The sequence below is a fragment of the Molossus molossus genome, unplaced genomic scaffold, assembly GCF_014108415.1.
Source record: "Molossus molossus isolate mMolMol1 unplaced genomic scaffold, mMolMol1.p scaffold_m16_p_18, whole genome shotgun sequence".
NCBI lineage: Eukaryota > Metazoa > Chordata > Mammalia > Chiroptera > Molossidae > Molossus > Molossus molossus.
In genome coordinates, this window is record NW_023425353.1 from 7,927,722 (window position 1) to 7,937,938 (window position 10,217).

The following is a 10,217-nucleotide window of genomic DNA, read 5'->3' on the forward strand; positions in this document are numbered from 1 at the left end:
AAACAGACTGATAAATAGAGAGAACTTTTTTTTCCAGTGAAAATTACATCTTTTACTAATTAATTATTTAAAGCTTACATATTTGGTGTAAAATCAAAGACCCACCAAACATTTTTTTATATAGTGGCATTTGGGTTATTATTTTATGTAGTATATAATATAAGGACCTGTCTTGCTGTCTTGATTTGCAGCTGTTGGAAAGCCATTTCTTTTTTCTTTTTTTTAAAATTTTTTTATGTATTAACTTGTTTTTGTTACAGATGTTTCTCATTTTTCCCCCATTGATACCCTCCTCTCCTTCCCCACTGCCCCATCCCCAGCTTTGTTGTTTATGTTTATTGGTCATGCATAGATGCATGTAAGTTCTGTGGTTTATCTCCCCCCCACACATCCCCCCTCCTCTGAGGCTTGTCAGTCTGTACCCCACCTCTATGTCTCTGGGTTAATTTTGTTTATCAGTTTGTTTAGTTCATTATATTCCACAAATAAGTGAGATCATGTGATATTTGTCTTTCTCTGCTTGGCTTGTTTCGCTTAGCATAATACTTTCCAGGTCCTTCCATGCCATCTCAAAGGATAAGAGATCTTTCTTACAGCTGCATAGTATTCCATTGTGTACATGTACCACAGCTTTTTTACTGATGGACACTTGGGTTGTTTCCAGATCTAAGTTATTGTAAACAGTGCTGCTATGAACATAGGAGTACATATATTCTTTCTGATTGGTGTTTAAGGTTTCTTAAGGTATATTCCTAGAAGTGGGATCACTGAGTCAAATGGAAGTTCAACTTTTAACTTTTTGAGGTAACACCATAGTGTTTTCCACAGTGGCTGCACCACAGTCTGCATTCCCACCAGCAGTGCACTAGAGTCCCCTTTTCTCCACACCCTCACCTACATTTGTTGATGGCGGCCATTCTGACAAGTGTGAGGTGATACCTCATAGTTGTTTTAATTTGCATCTCTCTGATGATTAGTAACATTGAGCATTTCTTCATATGTCCTTGGCCATTTGTATGTCCTTTTTGGACAGGTGTCTATTTAGGTCCTCTGCCCATTTTTTAATTGTTTTTGTGTGTGTGTGTGTGTGTGTTTTTGTCTTCTTTTTGTTGAGTTGTATGAGCACTCTGTATATTTTGGAAATTAACCCTTTATCTGATGCATCATTGGTGATTATGGTCTCCCATATAGTGGGATCCCTTTCTGTTTTGATGGTTGTTTCTTTTGCTGTACAGAAGCTTTTTAATTTGATGTAGTCCCATGTGTTCATTTTTTCTTTTGTTTCTGTTGCCTTAGGTGATGTATCAGTGAAAATTCTGCTGTGTATGATTTTGTTGCCTACATTTTCTTTTAGAATTTTTATGGATTCATGAGTTACATTTAAGTCTTTTATCCATTTTGAGTTTATTCTCATGTATGGTGTAAGTTGGTGTTCTGATACAGAGAACTTTTTGTTGGTTGCCGGATAGGAGGGAGGTTGGAGGATGGATGAAAAAGGTGAAGGGATTAAGAAGTACAAACTTGTTGTTAGCTTGAGGAATCTCAAAGGGAAGGGGGGAGGTGGGGTGGGAAGAGATAAACCAAAGAACTTATATGCATATATGCTTAACCAATAGACACAGACAATAGTGGGGGAAGGCAGAGGGTGATTGGGAGTGGGGGGGGGGGAGAAGGCTATCTGTAATACATTCAACAATAAAGATAAGTTTTAAAGGGAAAAAAACAACAACAACACAATGTGCACCTATAATATGCCAGCCCTTGTATCAGGTTTGAGGGAAACAGTGGCAAAGAAAAAAAAGTCTCCAAACTCCTGAAGCTTTATATTCTATTGGAGGAAATAGACAATAAACAAATAAAGATACAAGAAGATTGCAGTGATCACAGAAAGTAAAGCAGGTTTATGTGACAGAGAGCACCTGAGAGAGCCACCCGTTGATTTGGCAAAGCCTTCTGCTCCTCGCCCTCTCTGCCCTGACCTTCCTGATTGCTTACCTGCCCACAGAGCCAGAGCAGCCACTTGGACGAAATGTGGAAATAGGAAGTGCAAGATGGGAGGGACCTCCATCCTGGAGCCATACTGCCTGAGCTTCTCTGGTCTAAGGCACCATTATTTTGTGATTTTGTCACTCACAGCCCAGCTTAACAGTATCCAAAACAATTACTTATTCTCATCTGAGGACTTCTCTGCTACAACCTTACTCAATATGGAAGTCTGGAAAAAATTTCATAAAAGTAGAGAGAATGCCAGAAACTACTAACTCATAGTAACAATTTAGACTTATTTTGAATATTTTTTAGTACTTATTGAGTAATAATTTGTGAAGCTTCATTCCTACTCATAAACATCACAGTAACTTTATGGAATATCTACTTCAAGCCTCATTCAAAAGATGAACAAACACAATCCCAGGAGTCAAGTAGCTTCTTAAACGAGTGGTTGAGCCAAGACTTAACCCAGGTGTTCGAGCCCCAGCCTCTCCCATAGTGTCTCAAGGTCATCAGGAAGGTAGATAAAGTGAACTGAAAAGATCAGAGACCCACAACACATGATAGAAAAAGTATTACATAAATGGCTATGACTAAAAGGAGACAAGAGCAAGAAGAATGATGAAAATACAGAATTGGTGGAAGACCCACCCCGATAGTCCTCTTGGTGGTGTCTAGTTCCACTGTTGTGGCTGGAGGCAATCATATTTGCAAATAAGTATAGTGGACACTGCCCAGAGCAAGATTTCCCGCCAGGGAAGAAAAACTCATGCTTTGATGTATGGCTCTCTGGCCAAATCCTGAGCACTGCCTTTATTTTTTCAAATAATGTTTTATTGGCACAAAGTCATTCCCATTCATTTATGTGTTGGCTATGTCTACTTTTGCACTAAGATGGCAGAGGCGAGCAGTTGTGACAAAGACCTTAAAAGCCTTATATATTTCCTACCTTCCCTTTACAGAAGTTTGCCAAGCTCTGCTCTATGGTGTGGCTACAGCTGAGAAACGTCCCTGATTATACTATACCAGCTCACCTGTGCCATCAAGTGTTGGGAACAACACTAAGACTCCATTTCCAGGATTTTTTCTACTTCTGAACATATACATTCAGAAGAAATGCTGAACCTCTGTATCCTAATGAAAACTTTAATTATATCCTCAGCAAAACCAAACCCGTTTGGACTCCCCTCCTGTTATGAGTGTCAGGAGACACCACCGGATCTTGTTAGCACATGCCTTTGAACATGCCTGCTACCTTGGTTACTTTAGTGAGTCACAATAAACTAAAGTGAAAGAAAATGGGGAAACCTGTCATAGGAAGATGGCTTTTAGAACAGAGTGAAAGGGGCATCTTGGCTATATTTTTGAACTGGCAGAAAACTGCAGTGATTCCACTACTCGGTGAGTATTTGCCAATGCACTTGCGTTGAATCTTGCAGATTTATCAAACACCACAAATGAACCACAGTTTTATCTCTTTGTGGCCAGCTCTATTTTTCATCCACAGCACAAGCAACTTTAAAAAGAGATGACAGCTGGGAGTGGAAATGATCCTTCCTCGCAAGGACTCCTGAGCTCTGGGTGCTGGCCCAGGCTGCTTGAGCAAGAACCAGGTGAGGAACTTCAGACACCGCCTGCCACTGAAGACTTCCCCGAAGCTGCCTTCAAGATGGCAAAAGCAGAAGGAACTGCAATATTTAATTTTTTTTTCTGGGCTCCTAATGGGAAGCCACTCTTGGGTAAAGTTTGCTTTCTCTGTTGGTTCACAGTGACACACACACTCTTTGATGCCTGACTCTGTGTAATCCCTTTCCTGTGTAATTTCAGCCACTTGTCATCTTGTCTCCTCCTGGCTTCAGTGGTGGCGGCGAGGCTGTCCTGGGGGCATACAATCACTCCCCTGCGGATCATTCACTGGGTGCATTGTGCAAGGCTTGCTTCTAATCTCAGCCGGGCTTCCACGAGCTGCCCAGCACGATCTCAGCAGAACCCGACTCTGTCATCTTGTGTGCTTGGAAAATGAAAGCCACTTTGAATTATTTCATTCTGGTCTCCTCCTAAGAAAATCAGTAATATTGGGTGATTGAGAAGAAAGACTTTAGGAATAAGACAAACTTGGCTCTAACATCAGTTTTAGCTCTTACTGGCTGTGTGGCCTGCAATCAGTTACCTAACTGCTCTAAACCTCAGTTTTCTCATTATTAAAATGGGGTGGCAATACCCAATTCCCAGGCTTGCTGTAAGGATTAAACAAATGCACATAAAAAAAGACTAATCTCAGATCTTTAGAACAAATGTTCATAAATGAGAGTAACGTTTCCACCTAGAAACTGTAAAGAAAATAATATCAGCAAAGTAATAGAAATATGAGCAAGAAATAGTAATAGGTCACAGAAAAATAAATAGGTCTCTTACCCATATGAAAAGATGTTTGACCTCACTTATAATAAGACTAATGCAAGTCAAAACTATACAAGGATATCATTTTTCACCTATCAAGTTGGCAAAAATTAAACAATTTTGCCACATGTTCTGTAATAAATAGCGGAATTAAGCCCTTTCACGCATTGCTGGCAAGAATGCAAAATGGCACAACCCTTTGGGGAGCTCATTGGTAAATCCTATCAAAATTAAAAATGCATTTACTTTTTTACTCAGCAATTTCACCCCTGAGATTTCTTTTTACAGCTGTACTTAAACCAGCATGCGGTAAAGTGCCGGATAAAGCCCGGTGTCGATTGCAGAGTGCAGAGTGGTGCGCACGCGTGAGAGAGGCCAGACCCGCCGCGCCCACGTGGAGCGGAGCGCCTGAAACTCGGGTTCTGCACAGTATCACGCAGCGGTGAAGTGTGTCCTCCGTGCCCTGAGAAAGTATCTCAGGACAACTAGTCCATGAAAATGGCAGGATGCAAGACTAATCCATACAATATCCTAATTTCTATGTAGAAAGGGGGGAAATAAGCCCTGGCCTGTTTGGCTCAGCGGTTAGAGCCTCCGTTAGAGCGTCAGCCTGCGGTCCAGAGGGACCCGGTTCTTTCCGCTAAGGGCATGTACTTCGGTTGCCGTTTGTCCCCGACCCTGGTTGGGTCATGCGGGTGGCAGCCACACATTGTGTCCCTTTCACGTTGATGTTTCTCTTTCCCTCCTGCTCTGTCTGAAAAAAAGTGGAAAAATGTCCTCGGGTGAAGATTTTAAAAAATGGGGGAGGAATAAGAATATATTTATATTTGTATGAACTCCAGAAGGCTGTGGTTATGTATTCAAGAGTCTGAAGGTGGGAAATTGGGTAGGTGGGGTCAGGAGTTAGAATAAAACTTGTTCAAAAACTTTTTTGAATCATGTGAATATATAACCAACTCAAATATCACAATCAAAACAAAGAAATCACTTCCCATCGTCTGGAAAGCTACATCTCGGAGGACGCCTGCGCAGTGCGCGGGGGGCGGGGCCTGGCCCACTCGGCAGCCCAGCCGCTCCCTGGTCCCGGGGTTCAGCGTGGGCTGGAGGCATTAGTGGTTTGCTGTCAAGATGTGGCACGTGGTGAGCCGGAACTTTAATGGGATGTGGATCCCTTTGCAAAGGGTGGTATCCCAGGAGCCCCACAACTGTACTGCGGTGGCCACAGCGCACATTTGGACTGGCTGGGTGCTGACCTGGGCTGTCCTCAGGGAGCCAAGTGACCGGGTGTGCTGACAGAGCCCAGGCTACAACTCCTATTTCAGCTTCAGCCGCCGCCGTTGTGGCTATTTGGGTGTAGCCACCTTGTGTAAGGACAGCGCTACAACACTGGCTGCTGAAGAAGGACTGAGTGGCCTACCTGTCACTCAGAATGGGGACTGGGTTGCTATGGAAACAAGAGGATCTTCGGGCTTTGGATAGTGAGGTCCGGCTCTCCTCACACAGCACAAGATCTGCACATGGGAAGGGAAGGAGAAGATCTCGACCCTAAGCGCCGTGTACCGCCCCACACAGGACCCAGAGCCTGAGCGCCGGCCCGTGAGCTGCGCTTCCATGCTTGCTGCACATATGACCAGAAGCCCTCCTGGCGGGGTGACCTGAACGCAGCCCCCCGCCCCGCCGACCCCTGGGATGCAGGCAACCTGGTAAGGCTCCTGGAGGCCCCGACCTCACTCCGACTGGTTGGGTTTACCCTGCCGACCAATGCTGTTTTGTTCTTGTTTTTTGCCTCCGGGCAGCTTTCTTCTTGGAAAAGCAGAGTTTAGTTTGAAATATTATTCTCAGGATTGTTTATTCATTCAGTAGACTTGAATGACCTTACCTTTGGCCTGGCCACGAGTCACATGCTGGGGACCCAGTTACCGCTCAGCTCTGGCTCTTGGCCCCTCAGAGCTCTCTGCTGATGAGCTATAGATGCAGGACCAGCCAAGTACAGAATGGTGTCTGCAGGGCCGAGACAGAGATGGCAGCCCAGGCAGCCAGGGGCTCAGAAATGGGATTCCCGGGCCAACCTGGACTTCAGGAGAGGCATTTGAAAATGTATGACTCTTAAAAGATGAGTGGAATAAGAGCTTCAGGGTGAAGGAAGCAAAGCTTTCTGGTGTGAGAAAAGGCTGCAAGTTGAGAATTTGCCTGGTGTGCATGGAGAATTGCAAGTCCCATTCTTAGTAGTGGGTGACATGGGACGGGAGGTGAGGGACAGGAGATGGGGCTACTTTGGGAGCCAGATATCACGGGCCTTCAATATCACATTGCCTTGATCATTTCCCTTATATACTATGTCTCCTGCTCATGAACCTTTATTACCTCCCTATTATCTCTGTGATGCAGAGCAAACATCTTGGCCTGGCTTTCAAGGCTCTTTCTGGTCTGTGCCCAGTCTGTATTTTTATCCTCAGTTCCCCTAAGAACTGTTCATTCTAGCCAGGTCATCTTCTCTGCCCACTGAGAGGTGATTCTGAGTTTGGCTTTTCTCATTATACCCTGAATTGGTGGGCATCCCCTCCCTTCTGTCTTCTTTCTTGTAAGAAACTCTCATTGCTGAGTCCCTTTAGGCCAACGGTTCTCAACATCTGACAGCACATTAGAACAAGGAGCTTTTGCAAAAATATCAATACCTTGACCAATTAAATCAGAAACTGATGGGTGTGGGGCCAGGATAGCTGTATATTTCAAAAGCTCTCAGGCTGATTCGAACTGCTGCCCTGCAAGCCAGTTCCCCTCTTGCTGGCCTTATGAGGGGGTAGGGTGAGGTGGGCAGTAACTTACGCTGACATGGTTCAGCTCAGCACTGGGCTTCGCTCAAAGAAGGGGCTGCAGGAAGATTCTTGATTAGTTTGCAGAAGAGCCACGTAAACAGAGATGTGCCTCCCGCTTAGAAAATGAGAACAGTGGTGCAGTGGGGAGGGCGTGTACACTGTAGAGGAGGAGCCTTGAGTCCCTCCCTGCCTTCTTCCTCAGCAGGCATGTACTCAGACTGCCCTTTCCTGTGACCGTGTCGTGCACCTTTATGCCTGGTCTCCTTTGTTCAGAACTACCCTAGATCAAGGTGCACCTCCACCCTTTTTTCTTCCAGGGAAAAAGAACTAATAGTACCAGGTCACATGACCAACACCGTCCAAAGTAGCAGAACATGTCCACTTCCCGCAAGACCAGCTCTTCTAGTCTTCTGATCTCCCCAAAGGGCACCATCACCCCCTTGGTTGCTCTTACCAGCAGCCTGGGAATTGTTAGCATTGTCCTTCTTCCCTCCCCACCCTTCCCACATTCAGTTGCTCAGCGAGTCCTGTGGAGTCTAGTTCCAAATCATCTCTTAATTCCATTTCCTCTGTCTCCTCTGGCACTACTTTAGTCTAAGTGACCATCATCTCTTGCTTGCATGAACTACAGTCGTCATCTCCTGCTGGTATTCTGGCTCCAGCTGGGTCTCCCCTCAAGTTTTGGGTATACTGTCCCCTCCCTCCACAGGCCTATCACAGAGGCTGTTCTTTCCATTTGTAACACCCTCTGCCTGGATTCCTCCTGCCCAGCCTTTACTCTTCAGCTCCAGATCATTTCCTAAAAGCCTCGGTGGTCCCCAGAATGAGATCAGGTCCCTACTGTGTCCCTGCCATCCTATCTGACACATAATCAGTATCCTTTGAACATTTGTTGCATTGAATGCATAGGTGGGTGGATTGGATGGACGGATGAATTGGGGAGCAGAGACAAGGGAAGTATTCAGACCTGGACCCCTGGAGCCCCTCAGTCAGGAGTGTGGGATGGTCAGTGAGGGCTGTGGCAGAGGGTTTAAATGCAAAGGCAATAGTCTTAACTCCTAGCCTAGCCCTACTTTCTAGAGGCAGCCACTGTTAGCTTCCTTCTTTTAGTTTTCCATTCTTTTAGTGAGCAATTCTAAGAAAGGTTTTGATTATACAAACAACAAATCGGTAAGGATGGAAATTAAATCCCAGCTCTGCCAGTGCTGGACTTGACCTTGAGCAGTGTTTTTGGAACAATCACGTTTTCTTGTCTGTAAAACGAAGCAGTTAGTCTAAGTCCCTTCTAATTCTAGGTATCTAGTTCAGCCTCTCTCTTTGTCCCCACTCCACTTCCCCAGTAATGCTTTGAAGAGGACCCAGAATGCAAGTGGATGGCCAGCTTGCTCAGTAACCTGGATTGCCAGGCTGGGTCCCACATAGGGGCCTTTATTGATACCTACTGCCACTTCCAACCAAAGCAGGAGGGGGCCCTCACCTGCAGGTAGACCGACACTGACACCTGCCATCTGAACTATGGTTCCGGCTTGACCATGTACTTGGGGACAGGACCCTTGGTCGTAGACACCTTTTAGGCCTCCTTCCTGCTGTCTGAGGTGATGGGCTCTGACCATTACCTCGTGGGTACAGTCTTGAGCATGTGGTCTGTGCCAGCAAAACAGTGTCCACCTCTTTGCACCCGCTTCCTGCCTGCATTTTCAGGCACCCAGCTCAAGATCCTTCACTTCCTATTTTATCTGACAAGATCCTGTATTCAAACAGTCAGTGCTCAGCAATCAACCCAGGTACAGCCTGGCCGGTGTGGTTGATCATCGTCTCATATACCAAGTGGTTTGATTCCTGATCAGGGTACATGCCTGGGTTTGGCGCTTGTTCCCCAGTAAGGGGCATGCAGGAGGCAAGCCCATCAATGTTTCTATCTCTTTCTCCCTCTCCCTTCCTCTCTTTCTAAAAAAATAAATAAAAATATATTTTAAAATAAATTAATAAAGCCCTGGCCAGTTTGGCTCAGCGGTTGCGCGTCGGCCTGCAGACCAGAGAGTCCTGGGTTCGGTTCCCGCTAGGGGCACGTACCACACACACACACACAAAATAAAATAAATAAATAAATATAATTAATTAATAAAGATAAAAGTGAAGTAACTTTAAAAAATTCTTTAAAAATTTATAAAAAATAGCAATAACATCAAAACCCAGGTATAGATACTCCAAAACAAATCCCACATGTACTCAACCAGGCCTCTGCCAAGTCAGGCTGGCTCCAGCAGAGGCCAAAAAATCCCCCAAAACTGATGAGCTACTTCAGCCATCCTGCAGCTGCCTCTAAGCTTTCCTAATTTAGAGTTTCCTAGCCTGTGTGCCCTTGGGACCCCAAAGACCCCAGAAGATGAGGTGATGGGCAAAGTGGTGGAGGGGCAGGCCGAGGCTTCAGAGGCCGAGGATGAGAAGGAAGTAGGTACCTCATTCTGGAAGTCTGTGCTGGGGGCCCCTTTCCCATGCTCTTCTGCAGGGGGCAAAGGGAACCACGTGTGATGCAAACTGTTGAAGCCCCTAGGACCGGAACTGGGCCACCACTTGGACATATGTTCCAGGCCCTGGAGACCTTCCACTGACCCCTTTCCCCTGCAGCTTCTCCCTCTGGAATAGTCCTGGCTGAACCAACCCAGGTCTAGGGATGTCTGGCATGGTCCCCTGTACCTGATCTGAGGCCAGCAACTGCCTAAGTTGCCAACTCCTCCCCCAAGCCTTCCTTCCTTCCCCCACACCCTCCCCTTCCTTCACCTTCCTCAAGGACCCTTCTGTTTCCTCTTTCTCTTCCTCCTCTAAGGCCTCTCTTCCTCTCTGTTCTTCCTGCCTCGCTCCTCATTGGTGAACTGCTTGTGCCTTAATGCTGCAGCCCAGCCCCCACCCCACTTCCCACTTCCTGTCGGAGTACACAGGAACCTGTTGCTCCAGGAAACTTTCAAACCCTTTCCTTCCTTGCTGGGAAATGTATCTGTGCCTAAATAAAGT

The 10,217-nt window shown here is 45.8% G+C and overlaps 1 pseudogene; it reads left to right on the plus strand.

Moving 5' to 3' along the window:
* The first annotated feature begins 5,517 nt into the window (after window positions 1-5,517).
* Window positions 5,518-9,861, plus strand: LOC118633513 (annotated as a pseudogene).
* Window positions 9,862-10,217: the final 356 nt, after the last annotated feature.